The 15,249-nt window shown below is 31.5% G+C and overlaps 1 protein-coding gene across 5 annotated transcripts in view; it reads right to left on the minus strand.

Annotated features, from left to right (window-relative positions):
• The window catches only part of SGCZ (sarcoglycan zeta), a 781,719-nt gene that overhangs the window by 292,431 nt on the left and 474,039 nt on the right, over positions 1 to 15,249 (minus strand). The gene's annotated exons all lie outside the window — the stretch shown is intronic.

Consider the following 15,249-nt stretch of genomic DNA (forward strand, 5'->3'; position numbering starts at 1 on the left):
GAATGTAAAGTCATATAAAAACACAGTGACTATAATTAAAAGCCAGCAGTTTATGACTTTAGTAATGTTATTTAATACTCAGAATTGTTTTCTGTGAATAGATATAGTTATTTATTTACTTGATGTTTTTCAAGCTCTCTGTATGTACATTGGTTACTTTTCAAATTAAAAAGAAAACGTGCACGAATGTTTTTATGCATACACGTGTACATGTGTGGATGAATGTGTGCAAATGCATTGTGTATGTTTGTTTGTATAGATATTATGATAATTAGGTAGGTTCAAATAAGTCCATGTTTCCTGATTTGAGAACCGGATACCTAATACTCTGATTGAAGCCTTTTTTCCTTAAAAAATTTTTTTGTGCACTTACTATTACAGCAATGTTGTTATACACTAGATTGTTATAGTTCATTGCTGAAAACTCAGGAGATACTCAGTACGGAGAAAAAGGAAATATTTATCATAAATAATAAAACACTACTTTAGACATTTTCTGTCATAAATTATTATATAATACTTAATCTAATTTTAACTTTTACATCATAGAAATGGATTTATTTTTATGTGCTTTGCTTCCTAATTTATTATCACTTTAAAATTTTATTAACATCAACAATGATAATGAACGCAACTGGGATTAGTTACACTCATGTTTCCTATTATGCTATTTTTTTCCTAGACAACCACTGTCACTCATTACCCTTTGTTTAAAGCCCTTAAAGCATGATTAAATACAAGATATTTCAAAATAGCAGGGATGTTTTTTAGAAAATATACTAAATATTTCCTCAAAATAAAGGTATACCTACACCTGGCAAGGTGTCAAAACAAGTACATATATATAAATACTTAACATGAACACACACACACATACACAGTATACGGATAGACAGCTGGAAAGAGAAAAGGAATTTATCCATAGGTAGAACAATAATGACGCTGAATGTCTGAATGACAGAACAGTGGATTATGTAAGTGTGGTGGCTGCAACTCTGCCATGCTAACACAGCAGATGTTCAGAACTCTACACCAATTTGACCAAAGAAAAAATTTTAGGTTTAGTACATAGGAAAAATAACAGACATACTCAAAATGAATGGAAAAAGCACATTCAAGAAGATACCACAAAAACGGGCAGCTTTTGGGCCTCCAACTCATCCATTTATAGTGTTAAATAATGAGAGGAATAAAAGCTGCCACCTTCAGACAGATGGACTTTAAATCCTCAGGACAGGTTGGGGTCTTTATCTTATTCTGTGTCTGTCATAAAGATGGGTGAAAATATACCCTGCAATATTTGTAAGCCTTTCATTTTAAGGGATTGATAGCCCAGATGTGGCCATTTATGATTGCTTCCAGCAAAATCTTTTACACAGTTTCCCCATATAGACCAAAATTTTAGGCCAAATTAGGCCCCTTTGAATTAACTTTCAACCCAGCACACAGTATAGCACTACTATTGAAATTGTTTCAGAGCTAATATGAATAAAGAGTAAATTCATTTATATCTATGCAAGTTTGGTAAAAGATAATTTTATCATTCAATAAAAATAATTTGATCTTTTAACTAGAATGATTAGCATTCTGATGTAACAAATGTACATTTTATTATAATTTTTCAGAAATAAATATTTCCACATGGCTTAAATAACAACATAAGTTTGTGGAATGTTCTTGTAATATTGTTTTTTTTTTTTTCTTCTTTTTTGCAAATTGAAGCAGTTTCCTTGGATTGCATAACTGCAGCAAGTTTACAAACATTAAGTGATCAGTGTAGAATATCCCTGATGTGCCTCAGTTAAAATTAAATAGCCTGAAAAAATTGTCATCAACCTTTTGGAAACACTAAAACCTGTTATAGTAATATAGCACTCAAAACAACTCACAGCTGTCTCTAAATGCCTGAGGTTACGTAGTATTTTCTAATATTACATCATTTTTAAAAGTTCAATCATAAGCAGCCATGAACTGTTTATAGACATTCTTAGTTTCAACTATTTTCGGAATATGTTCAAATATCTTTAATTGACTAAACTGAAAGCACAACAAAAACTGGCCTAATAAGAGAGTTGCTAGTTTACTCCTCCAACCGGAGTGCCCAGTAAGCACTTCTTAAGACATTTTTGGTGGATGACATCTTCTAGGCCCTATATAGAGCATATAAATAAAGTTCAAGGATTTTAAAATTAGAATGAGAGAGTAAAGGTACTAAGATTAACAGCAGATATGAATAGTTTAATTAATAGATTATACAGATTATACAGATGCAAGACTTTCCTGGAGGATGCGCTGGGAAAATGTGATTTACATTTCTCTATATTCACTTCCTCTCTAAGGCTGACTCAACTAAGAGTATCAAAATATAAACGGTAAAACTATACAGACTCCCACTTTGTTTTCTCTAATTTTAACAGCTTAAAGAGTTAAAACTCAAAACAAGGTACAAACATCTCTAAATATTTATATTATTTCCAATTATCCCTCATTGAGAATAATCCTTTGAAGACTACATGAACACAAATTTTTGTTTGAATCACTGATTTTTTAAGAAAATACTGTTGGAGAAAAGACACGAGTCATGAATCTATTTAAGGTTTTTGCTATATATTATTAAGTAGATATTAAAAAATGTTATACAATGGCCAGCCTCAGATAATATGTCCATTTCATTGGACGTGAAATAATGTTGAGAATTATTCTTTAAAATATTTAGGTAATTTTATAGATAATAATGCTTATTTTATCCGATTTCAAGTGAGGTATCTTTCGCATATATTTACTAGCAATTTGTATTGCTTCTTTAAATTATAAGTTTAAGTCAGCTCATTTTAATAATTGGATTTAATGCTTTTTTTGCCACTTTGTATGTGCCACTTACATATTTTTTCAAAATTTTGTAATATCTATTACAAATATTTTCCTAATAGCTAGTGTCCTTCTAATTTTATATCATTTTATGTTTCCTGAAAGAGATTTTAAAAAAAGCAAAACCTAGGAACTCGTTCCCCTAGGGAACTCCAGACTACACCTGCTTACCACCATGACTTAAAGATTTTTACATTAGGTTTACTTTCTCTTTGTCTCTCTCTACCACTACTCTGTATTAATTCTTGATGATTTCAATATCCGCAGAGATAATCACCATAATACCCAGGCATGTCAGACCCTAGACCTCTCCCAATGATTGTGGCCTCTACACTAACTAGTCCATTTAATAACATGATTAATGCAAAACTTTATCATCAACAAAATCTTTACCCTCTACATAATTCAATACCAAACATTGTTGTCTTTGAAAAAAATATCTTCTTAACATTTAAACTAACTACTTTTCAATAATTCTACCCTTCAGGGCTCTGATCCAATGACTGAATTAATACTCCACTATTTCCTCATATCCATTTTCACCTATATATCCATATATTCCTCCAGAATCTGGGATATATCATGTTTACTTGGAAGAGTTAACTATGCAACATCCTGTCAGAGAACTACCCGCAGAAAGATTGTCGCACCCAGGAATGAGAAGGTTGGAATTTTATACTTTACGACAACCATCAGTCAATCATTAGTTAAGGGTCTTCTCAACGTGAGAAAATCCATCATTCCAGGAATTTCCTGGATAAGGAGGGTACACATCAGCCAAGTGAAAGTCTCACAACAAAGGTACAGTTGAAGATAATTAGCAGTCAACACTTACAACATCAAGGGGATGAATGAACCAGCTAGTATAGAGTATCATGGCAAGACAGCAGCACCCTGCAAGCTGAAATAAGCATATGATGGCTGTGCCATGAATTTAACTAAGAAATATATGGATTTATCTTTTTACATTTAAGATGATGTTGTATTACATTATTTAAGTATAAAATTTAAAAAATAAATAAAATTAATTTATTGTGCTTAAGTATAAATTGATCAGCACATACAAAATTAAAGAATAGTATAACCCATCGCTGCTTAGAAAAGCAATAAAATAGTTTGTGCCTTCTGATGACCTTTGTCTAATCACAATAACCTCAAAGTAATTATAATTATGAATTGAGTACAAACTTTTCCATGCATTTTTATGCTTATACTATATAAGTCTATATGATTACTAAAATATATGCTTTTATACTTACATAAAATGAATCATAACATATATATCCTAACACTTAACTGTTCTGCTAACATTTGTGTGATTCATTCATGTTTCATGGGCAGCTATAATTTATTCCTTTCACTACATTTATAATTATATCTTAATTTATAAATTCAGTACCCTCTTGATGGGCATGTAGACTATTCTTACTCCTTTCCTATTCTAAAAGATAATTGATAGAAGATTTCAGTTCATGTCTGTAAGGTTTTTTCTGAGATTTTTACCTAGAGAATGCAATTAAAGATCGAAGAGTAAGTTCAAATACTGTCAACATAAAATAAGTGAAACTATACACTTAGTTTCTTGGATTTGGTTCCTTTTTATTGGGAACAATGAAAATAAATATGAAAGGAATTTCTGTAAAGTCGACTTTTTTGGACAATTTACATGGCTTTTATGCACGAGGGCAGGAACTGTTGTTACTCTTTCTGGAATCCGTTCCTATGTACAGAGCACACCAGGTGCTATTTGATTGTTAGAAAAGTTGTTTCTGAGCCTCACCGGCATTGTATTTTCTTACTGGTAGAAGGTTTTTCTTTTCTGAATATTACACACCTGAGAAATCTGTAAGAAGTGTCAAGAAAATGATATTTCTTTTATGTTCCAAGTCCTATATTAGAAGATTTATGCATATGCCCTTGATTATTCCTTAAAACACTGTAAAGATAATATATAGCAATTTTTCTGTTTTAAAGAAATAACTGTCTCCAAGTCGCACAGCTAGTAAGTAACAAAAGTCCTGGATTCGAACTTAAATTTGTCTCACAAATGTGGCATGGAGCTGATTTGTAGGAGTGACATTTAGGTAAACTTGGTTTAATTAATAATTCATATGACAATGTATAGCCTAAATAATATAGGTTTTGTATATTAAAATCCCTACTGTATTTCAAGAGCCAAATTCCAATTCCTCTTTGAAGCCAGTTTTCACATGTAAACTGAGATTTTTTTTCCCTCTATGGTTCTATGACATCATTTTATACCCCATTTTACTATTCTGTAGTTATCTGTTAAAACTGTGAATATCCCTCACTAGAATTTAAACTTCTTGAAAGCTGTTACAAAAACTATAAATTTGCAGTATCTCCTAGTCACTAATTCTGAGCTAAAGGCCCAGTGCCTAAGAGGTAAACTTAGAAACCCACATCGTAAAGGAAAATAAGACCATTTACTAAGGAAAGGGTAAGAGATAAGCAAGATATTGAGAAATCATATACTAGGCATTCAGAAATAGGATCTGTGGGAAAGAAAACAGTGCATAAGCCAGAAAAAAATCAAACACGACTTCAGAGAGACAGAAGGATTTTAGATGGGGACCTAATATATCTTCCATAAAGGTCCCTTTGAGCAGCAAGTCAAGGCAACTTTTGAACAAGTAGCCTCGGGCCATGAGATAACATCATCCTTGGGCCATCCCAAACCTTGATTCTTGAAAACAATTCCATGTGGAGATAAACAGTAGGCTTTATGGTCCAGAAAAAATGCCTTAGAAATAATAAACACTCAGAAAATATATTTTTTTCTTTACCTTTGAAATTAAGAAATAAAAAAAAGCAAACACTTTATAATCAGGAACATTGAGAACCTGATAAATTGTGTCACTTGCACATGATCAAACAGCAAAATAATATTCCAAGGAATGGTTCTTAAGTAAATATTTTAGTTATGTTCATTCAAAAGAACTTTTAACTTCATTAAAACTGCTACTAAAGAGGGTTAAGCACAAAATATAGAAATAGTTTCTGCCTTCAAGTAGCTTTAAACTAATGGTATTTTTAAATACTGAGATTTTACACAAAGTTGCCATGTAGATTTTAGGTTGTATTTCTAAGGTAAAATTTAAATCTTCATCTAAGTTTATATTATGAGATAGAACATTCCAAAAATGGAATTGAAATATAATTGATTAATTTTTCTTGCCACTGACACGGACTTGTGTTTTGTTCACTGTAAGGTACAATTTACCTTGTTTCCATAATAGTAGGCTTTTATTTGTCACAGACTTTCAAATAACATGAATTTGCTGCTTTATCTGGGAAATTCCACTCCATTTGGTGATTGAGGTCGGGCCCCCCACGCTATCTTTGTTTTGTGTTTCTCAGAATACTATGAAATTTTTCACTACACAGTAAGTATTCAAAAACTATATGTTGAAATGATTTAATTATACGTGACCTGCTGATCCTGTTGTCAAAGTAAAATTGCATAATGATGTACTTCACATTGTTACCATGGTTTAAAAAAAGCCTAAAAATTATTCAATTTTCTTTACAATACGGCCCAACTAAAGCTCAGATATCACACTGCTTATACCCTGAGAAACTGTCTATTATTAATGTTTACTTAAAATATACCACTCTCATTTGTTACTTTATTTTCCCTATGAAACATATATCAAAAATGTTAAAATGTTAGGATGTCACTTTCTATATTAAGCAAGGTACAAATTGACTTCTATAGAAGATGAATGACTAATCACCTTTATTCCACTGCCAGTCTCAATTGACTGTCAGTGGCTGCCTGGCGTGTTCTTTTTTCAGAGGAATTGTGAGGCTTGGTGTAGATTCAACAGGAAAGCATGCCAAGATAAATTATTGATGTCTGCCATGGGCATACTTGAGAGTGAGTGGCAATACATAAGCCATGTATTGCTTATCTGTGCAACAGAACTTAAAATATGTCGTCATTTTAATTATTAAGAAACAGTCCTATTCTTGCCAGATGAATGACAACAAGTACAATAAACTCTAAGAATGTACAGACTTTTACGAAATTTGTTTACATGCTGCAATGAAGTAATAACAGACCTCTAAAAGAATCCTCATTCCCCAGAGTACTACTGTCACCATTATAGAATGTCATAGTTCGTACTACTGTATCTAGTATTAAGCCATTCTAAGGGTATACTGTTATAAGTCTTCCAATTTTTTTTTAAAAGGTAAGAGAGAATTATTTGTTACTTTTACTTAAATGAATTCTGATGTGTTCCTTGCTATCAAAAGAGGAATCTCCATTTTACAAAGTCAAAAATGGAAATTCAGAGAGGTCATTGTTTGACTCCACAGCCTTCTACTATCCTCTTATTTCAGAATTATTCCAAACAGATCACTCAGAAAAAGTGACTGTAGGGATCAAATTAATTAATAATAAATGTAAAAGTGCTTTGTTTGTACCAAAGGATATTGAACAAAGTTGTAAATATATACATACATATAAAGTAACAGGCATATGACAAGAACAAAATGAAATTAGATTGTGTTTCTTTTTGCCAATGATTATCACATACATTTAGCTTCCCTTGGTTGCCAAATTGTCCTTTGGTTGCCAAATTGAACTTGTGATTGCAAATTTCCAGCACTGATTTTTTTTATCAAGATTGCTTAAACATAGCTTTCATAAAATCTCTTCATCTTTCAAAGTCTATGATACACTTTGTCTCCTAAACTATTATTTAATCTGATAATTCAATAATAGTTTATGTCCTAGTTTAAAACAATCCATTTTCAAACATGCCCTTAACAATATGATACATTGATTTTTTTATAACATTTGTGCAAAAAAACTTGGCAGCAATTTTAAACCACATGTGTACTTGAATGCTGCTCCAACTGACAACAATTTCATTTAAATATTCAAATTGAGATCCTCAGCAAAATGCATACGGAACAGAAATAAAGTGACAATTATCAAATAGCTAGAAAGGATAATTGATCACAACTGTGGGCTTTATATGATCAAGAAAAGAGAAAAGGGAAATGAAAAGTACCCAAGAGAATGAGTATTTCAGGCTTATTTCAACCATTATGTTAACACTGACAGATGGAAGCACGTATACAAACCACACACATGTGCCTTGTGTAAACTCATAAATATACTTTCATAATATTAGCAAAAAGATCTCAGAGCCTTGCACTACAACATTTTTTTTTAATTGTAGTTAAAAATCTGATTAGGCTACTTGTAAAAGAATAATTGTTCTTGCTGAAACAGACAAAACCAGTTTTCTGAGTTGTCAATGAATGATACAAATGGTTATATGATCCACAAAATGAGAACTAAGATTACAGTGCAACTGATTACTGTCAGGAGGAAAAGCACATCCTACTACTTTGTCAGTTGATTACTGTGAGCCTGCAAAAAGAAAATTACAATATGAAGGCTCTAAAAAGCTTTTAAAAAAAAAATGAAGCACCAAAACTCTCCACAAGGTATAATGACAATAACCTATTAACACAGTTTTCTTCAAATTAATTCCAATTTATGTGCTTTATTTGAGGCTTCTTTTAAAAAGTGTAAATACAACATATCATTGGATTTTTTTTGTTGTTGTTGAGTTGCATGAGTTCTTTATATATTTTGGATATTAGTTCCTTATCAAAGTCATCGTTTGCAAATATCTTCTCCCATTCACTTGGTTGCCTCTTTGATTGTTGACGGTTTCTTTTGCTGTGTTTGATATAGTCCCATTTATTTTTGCTTTCAATTCCCTTGCCTTTGAGCATAAAATCGTAAAATCCTCTCTAAAACAGAGGTCCATGAGTTTAGTACCTATGTTTTTTCTATGCAATTTATTGATTCAGGTCTAGGTCTTTTATCCATTTTGAGTTAATTTTGGTGTATAATGACAGACAGCAGTCGAGTTTCATTCTTTTGCACAAAGCTTTCCAATTTTTCCAGCATCATGTATTGAAAAGGCTTTCTTTTCTCCACCATATGTTTTTGGTTCCTTTGTCAAAAATTATTGCCCATATATATGTGGATTTATTTCTGGGCTCTCAATTCTGTTGCATTGGCCTATTATGAACTATTCTTAAACCTTTTAACTAATTATGTATTATTTTTATGGAAAGCAATTTAAAGATCTGAATATTTGTCTGTAGCTAAATATAAGTTCTATTTGAGATTGAAATAATATGAAAATCAGCTCATTATTATTAAGATTTTACCTGTGGTGATATTGTTTATTTACTTATTTATCCTCTTATTTTAATATTATATAATGATAATGCTTAGATTATAATAAAATGAATTAGTGTAGTTTGGAATTGTACCAAATTATGTGAACAGAAGGTTCCAAGTGATAATATCTCTCTCAGATGTTTATAAGTCACTATTACGCCTCCTAGCATAATAAAGTAAAAGTTATTTGAAGATATTGAGGTAAATTTTATCCATTGATCAAGATGATATGAGGTTTAGAGATATTAGAATGACATCATATCATCCAGTGCTTTAAAAACCATCATTCTCAGACCTGGTACCAAGGACTGAAACCAGAGATAATTTTTTTTCCTAAAGAGTGTAGGAAAAATGCTTTGTCGAAGAGCAGTGGCTCATGAGTATTTTCACATCTCTTTAGGAAGTACAATAAGGAAAATAATCAGAAGGTAGTAATAAGGCAGAAGGAACATGATGAAGCAGAGTTATCCATTACCTTCTTATTCCTTCATACTAATGAGTTTAACAGATTTGAGCACCCTGATTTGTTTGAGTCAGTGAATAAACTCAGGTTAAATAAGAAAATATTAAATTGTGAACTTGTATGTCAGCTCTGCTCATAGTGGGAGTTTCAACTGCTACGATTTTATTTAATTCAATTGATATTTAATGAGAATCTACTAGGTATAAGGCACTGACTCAGGTAGGTAGAAAACCCACTTTGAGTAAGACATGTTTCTGGCTGTAAGGTAGGGGACCTTCTTTAAGTGGGGATAGAGTGTGCATAGAGATGATCACGATATATGGCAGACAATCTATTTGATAACAAGAAAACAATCTGTCATAAGACTTTCCAATACAAAGACATTGTCGTGAATGAGGAAAGATTAAAATATGAAGGAATTAAGCAAAGTAAATGTTCACAGGTACACACATGTGAAGACACAGGCTCTGTCTCCAGAAAATGATCTTTAAAGTTGAAGAATAGAATGTAAGATAGTCATAACCATATATTCAGATAGTATTAATGGTGCTGCAACCCAATAATGCTTACTATATACATCAAAACCAAAAATTAATATTTCTTTTGATCGCGCTAAGTAAAACAAGTCAGACAGAAAAAGTTGAAAACCATATGACTTCACTCATATGTGGGATATAAAACTAAAAGCAAAAAAACAAAAAAGTGACAAACAAATGGGGACTCATGAACACAGACAGTGGATTAGTGGTTTCCAAAGGGAAAGCGGGGAGGGGGGAGGTAGATAGGGGTAAAGGGAGTCAAATATGGTGGCAGAATCTAACTTTGGGTGGTGAACACCCAATACAATATATATATGAAGTACCATTAAATTGTACACTTAAAAATGATTTAATTTTATTAACCAATGTCGCCTCAATAATTTTAATTAAAAAAATAGGTTTACTGATATGTTTGATACTCTCGGCAACAAAAGGCTTAAATGTATTTTTAATAATTAAAAAATATAAGCAAAAATCGGAAAAGAAACTTTTGTTTCAAAATAGAAAAATAACCATCATGTTAATAGAGATCCAGGGATTAGAATCACCTAAAATGTCCACTTATTTCCTTTATTCAATCTTAATAATTTATTTCTTTTTTAAAAGTTTTTGACTCGAAAGTGATACTGTGAACTATCTAAATGCTGATTCTTCCTCATTAACAGATGTATCATTTTTTTCTTTGGGAAACAATCTTCGCTACCTCAAGCAGATAGGTTAAGGGAGTGTATGTGTGGGTCTCTGTATACGTACAAGTGTAAGATACACTGAAGAACTCTTTCTGGGGAAAAAAAATGTCACTTAGACATTATTGCTTTTTAAAAATTGTTTCTGGGAATAAGAATATTTCAGAGCTGTCTTAAATTCCATTTTTATTGGTCTTACACTAAAATTTATACAAATTAATGAGTCATGAATAATTGAAACTGACATGAATAAAGTTATACATTAATTCAGGGTAATTTATTTTGTACTTTGCCAAAAAAATTTTTTGAGCACAAAACACTTTCAAATACTGATGAGAAGTTTTTTTCCAGTAGGAACCCCAATTCTGAAAAAAGAAATGGGAATGAAATTTATCGGTGCATTATTGTTCATAAAGAGATATTTCAATATGAAACATAAGTGCTGACATGACCTATGCTACCAATAGATTGGAAATAATCCAAATCAATATTAGGAAAGTGATTTAATAAAGTATGACTATCAACATAATTGATTATTAAGTAACAAATAATCAGAATTTTGTTTTGATCCAAAGGTATGTCACTCATAGTTCAAGGTAGTAAATACAAATAATGTACACTATACAAAATGTGTACGGTATGTAAATATATATTGTAAACTTATTTGATATATTTTTTTAATTCTTGGTAGTTTTTGCTTTTCTACGCCAAATCATTACTTCTTTAAAGGATGGAATGAATAAGCCATTAACAACAACAACAACAAATAATATTTAGCTTTATCTCAAAATTAAGATTTCAGGAATCATTAGCTATAAAAATTTGTTTTCATACTCGAGAGTAAGTCTTTTGTTTTTGTTTTTGTATTTCTATGATAGGAAAAGAAGATTTAGGATTTATAGTCACAAAGCTTGGATTAGTCAAAACCTAGAGTTTTTATTCAAAGTCCATAAAATTTGGAAGAGTTCAGATTTTTTTTTTTTTGAGGGCAGTTTCATGATGATGAAAAGATTTAAACAAACAGAAAAAGGCTTTCTTGATCTGGGGAGTGGAGTCTGTTCACAGAAGCAGATGTGCATAAGCAGAGAGGGCCTATCCTCTCACCTGGCATGGTACTCAGAAGCAACCATCCTGTGAAGCACACACTGATTTGATGCCCTCCACAGAGCCCTGGAGGATCTTACTGAGAAATCCTAGGGGAGTTTCTGAAATGTTTTAATTAGAATCTAAATTTAAAATTTCATATGCATTGTTATTTTTCTCTAGAGATTATTTTCTTAACAATATAACCTATCATTTCTATTTTATTAAATTGAATAAAACTAATAAGTTCATAAATTTGTGATTGAAACCATACTTAGATGGATCATTAACATAAGAAATGGTAAAATATGTAAAAATAGAGTCTTTTTGTATAAAGTTTATAAAGCCTGCTCATTTGGGATCATGACAGTCAGGTAGCTTCAATTGAGATGTATTAAATAACAATTTTAAGATGATATACTCTTGCAAATAGTATTTTGTGTCTCACTTGTATAACAGGAGCTAATGAGTTTTTCTTACTACCCCAATCATTAAAAAAATAAGAAATCCTCCTAAATCATGTTGCATAAAGAATTTGCAACAGTAAAATTCTATTAGGTTACATGCATAATATGCTAACCATATATCAAATATTTACATTCCAAAGCACAGATAAAGTTTGAATGTGTACAAGTAATTAACAAAAAAAGAGTACAACAGTTTTAATAAACTTCAAATTACCCACTTAAAACCTAATTATAATTATGAAAGTTACCTTAGGGATAAAGTAGCCCTTACCCCCTAACATAAAGGAATAGAGGAATTAATATTAAACCAGCATATTAAAACAGAAAGCCATCATTCTACGAAAAGGCCAAGCATAAAGAGAGATTAGGGAGATGAAAGTAAAGTCATTTACTGTGCAATTTGCTATAGGAAAGAATAGCTATCTGATATTGATGATAAAATCTGAACCACGTCAGCCTGAATCACCTTGCAATTTACAAAGATTTGAGGACATATATTTTGCTTTGAGTATGACTTGAGGGCTGAGCAGGAGGTTAATGAAAAGCTGGTCATTCATAGCTAAAAAAAAAAAAAAAAACTTGAAATAATAATGGCAACCAGTTTATTTACATGGTATGAGTTGATGTTATGAAGAGAAGTAGAAAGTAAAGAACATCAGAATCAAGCAAACACTCTCTTGCCAAAAACCTACTGACTGATTTATTAATATTGACAGATGAATATTTTAACTAAAATCATTGATAGTTTAAAATGTCAGTTCAGCTGCTGCCTTCAGTGAGTGCAAGTCCTTTGTTTCACAAGTCCTTTCCTTCATTTGAAAACATACAGTACATTACGTAACTAGCAATAGATTTGATTCTCCAGATAAAATTACATTAAATTATGTCATCCTATATAATTTTCCCCTCATTTGCATCTAGATTAAATGTCTTATCAAGAAACTGATAGAGTAACCAGTTTCTTCCAGCTGGAGGAATGGCTCAAGAAAAGGCTTAGTAATAAAGTCAGGCAGAAAATATGGACAATCTTAAAAAAAAGACTTGGTTTTATTTAATGAACAAATGTTTTGAGACAATAAACGTACGCCACACATTATATAAGGATTGGGCCATAGAGGCTTAATCCCTGCTTTTAAGGAGCTCATACTATATGAGAAGAGACAGACAAAGAGACAATTAAAGACAAAGAGACAAAGACAAAAATGTTCAATAGTAAAGGCAAGTAGGAAGACTAGGGAGGGATGCACATGAAACTGCACCTTCACTTGGATGAAGACTTCAAAAATGGGGTTATGTATAAGGTGATTAGAATTCAAAGAATAAAGAAAACACTGAGACTGAAGCAACTGCATAAAAGTGTGGAAGAGCATGACCCATTTGGAGACCTGTAAATCAGGTGTCCCAATCCCCTGGGCCATGGACAGGACAGGTACCAGCCCGCATAGCAGGAGGCGAGCAGTGAGCAAGCGAAGCTTCATCTGTATTTGCAGCCACTCCCCAGTGCTAGCAGCATTGCCTCAGCTCCATCTCAGATCATCAGGCATTAGATTCCCATAGGAGCATTGGTCCCTGGTACCAAAAAAGGCTTGGACCACTGCAATGGTTTGGTGCCATTTGGAGAATTGAATGTTTCCATGGTAGAATATTTTCTTCTTTCTTAGTGAATTTTCTTATCAGGCTTTAGTAAAGTCAGACTCATTCATGGTGTTAAATAAAGATGACCTTGAAACAGATCAAATGTCCCATTGTTAAATGTCTACTAAGCTAACTGAAGAGAGAAAAATGCCAAAAAAACAGTGCATGGTGAACTTCCCAGTGAAATACTTAGGGTCTTTAAAAAGAAGGTTCAATATCTATACTTTGTTTACATAAAGTTTTATTTCAGTGTGATCTAGAAAATGTTTTAAATAATTAAATGATTATATTGCAAATATCTTTGAGGGCATAATAATGTATTATTTATCTTTGAATATTCCCCTATTCTTCCACTATTCCTCACATATATCTCCAAAGTCGCATAAAAATTTTGCATAGACCTGCAGTGTAGGAAGTATATATTAAAGACTTATTAGGTGATGAATGAATCAGTAGTTACTTGCTTATTTTCCAGGACAAAACAAATAAATCTATAGTTACTTGCTTATATTCCAGGACAAAACAATTGACTATAGACAGATAAGAATTTAAGTAAAATACTTCAATTATCTAACAAATGTCTAAGTGAAAAGCAATGTAGCATATAAAATTATAGTTACTTTTTGAACTAAGCATGAATTAAATCTCCCATAGCAATCTTGACAAACTAAAGCATTATTAAATAATATAGCAAATTATAAAAAAATATCAAAAAGTGAAACACTTTTATTGTGCATAATTAGAATACTGGATATAATATATTCTCTGCACCCACCTTATAAAAATTTATAATTTTTACCCCTCCTGAACTTGACACACAATAAGAAGCATGTAAACTAAAATTTCTAACATGAACAAAGGTCTGTATGTATATAAATTGAAATAGGAAACACAGCTATATTTTTCTATTTATCTATATAAAACTTGATTCAGAAAGATATCTGCAACTTTTTGTCTTCCAATATGTATTCCTAGAGAATATGTGAAATACACTTTTTATTTGGTAAATGACGGCTTGACTCAATGAAATTCAACTTCTAAACTTTCTTCATAAATCTTTGACATTACTTCATTTTTGAGTCGGTACTACATGTGGTTTGTAATTAAAGTTAGAAAATGCTTGATGAAAAAAGGAAGACTTTCCTGTGGAAAGACAGTGTGTAGATATAAAAGTAAAAAAGATTGGTAAGTATTTGATAGGACAGTTAAGAAAATAAGGAAACACATTTGAAATATTTAAGATACAGCATCTAAAATATAAACAAAAATG

Source organism: Rousettus aegyptiacus, unplaced genomic scaffold (genome assembly GCF_014176215.1).
Source record: "Rousettus aegyptiacus isolate mRouAeg1 unplaced genomic scaffold, mRouAeg1.p scaffold_m13_p_11, whole genome shotgun sequence".
NCBI classification, from domain to species: Eukaryota; Metazoa; Chordata; class Mammalia; order Chiroptera; family Pteropodidae; genus Rousettus; species Rousettus aegyptiacus.